This window comes from Orycteropus afer, unplaced genomic scaffold (genome assembly GCF_000298275.1).
Source record: "Orycteropus afer afer isolate SDZICR_OR568_19922 unplaced genomic scaffold, OryAfe1.0 scaffold02627, whole genome shotgun sequence".
NCBI lineage: Eukaryota > Metazoa > Chordata > Mammalia > Tubulidentata > Orycteropodidae > Orycteropus > Orycteropus afer.
Window position 1 is genome coordinate 6073 of NW_006924214.1, and position 1127 is coordinate 7199.

Here is a 1127-nt window from a genome sequence, read left to right on the forward strand (position 1 = left end):
TCCCATACATCCATGACTTAATGTGACCCTTATTGTGGATCAGTAAGTGGATTTCATATTCACTTGAGACAGTCACAAAGAGAATAGTGGAGAAACTGGAAGTGAAAGTCAAATCTCTTCTTTCCCAGTCTATCACACTAAATTATTATTTCTATTTCAATACATACTGATAAATATTATTATTCCTATTTTACCAAAAGTTCAGAGAAGTAAATAACTTGCCTTAAGTCACATAGCTGATACACAGCAGGACTAAGATTCAATCCAAGTCTAACTCCAAGGTCTTAACTATTTAATGACTATAGTAGTCTTCACCTTTATCAAAACAAATACTATGGGCAGTTGGTACAAGCGCAGGCGGGGCCAGCACACACCACACTTGGTGTCTTTGCAGCAGCAGCAGCTGTACAAGCAGCAAAGGCATCCCCACCCCACCCCATCACAGCCCCTGCAATGGTGGAGCCACCCTTGCTCCCTTCTCTTTGCTGGCTGATCAGCTGACCAAAAAGACTGCTAAATTCAAAAAAGCTTACTCTATTTCATAAAGATGGTAGTGGCACCATCAAACAAAGGAACTTGGAACTGTCATGAAATCACTGGGTTACCCAACAAAAGCTAAATTACAGGATATAATCAACCAAATGGATGCTGATGGTAATGGCACCACTAACTTCCCAGAATTTTTGACTACGATGACCAGAAAAATGAAAGACATGGACAATGAAGAAGAAATCCACAAGATATGCCAAGCCTTTGACAAAGACAGCAATGGTTACATCAGTGTGGGTGAACTCCCTCATGTCATGAAAAACTTAGAAGAAAAACTAACAGATGAAGAAGTAAATGAAATGATCAGAGAAGCAGACATTTATGGTGATGGACAAGTTAATAATGAAGAATTCATACAGACAATGACTACAAAATGAAGATCTACCTTCACAACTCCTTTTTCCCACCTCTAGAAGAATCAAATTGAATCTTTAACTTATGTCTTGCAAAAAAAACAAAAGTTCATTTATTCATTATGTTTCTTTATAGCAAAACTGAACATCAAAAGTACCTTTTATCCACACACATACACACACAAAATACGCATTTACTGTTTGGTGCTCCTGTCCTCTGAAGAT

At 38.0% G+C, this 1127-nt stretch overlaps 1 pseudogene; it reads left to right on the forward strand.

Moving 5' to 3' along the window:
* Positions 1-342: 342 nt before the first annotated feature.
* Positions 343-926, forward strand: LOC103213459 (annotated as a pseudogene).
* The last annotated feature ends 201 nt before the right edge of the window (positions 927-1127 follow it).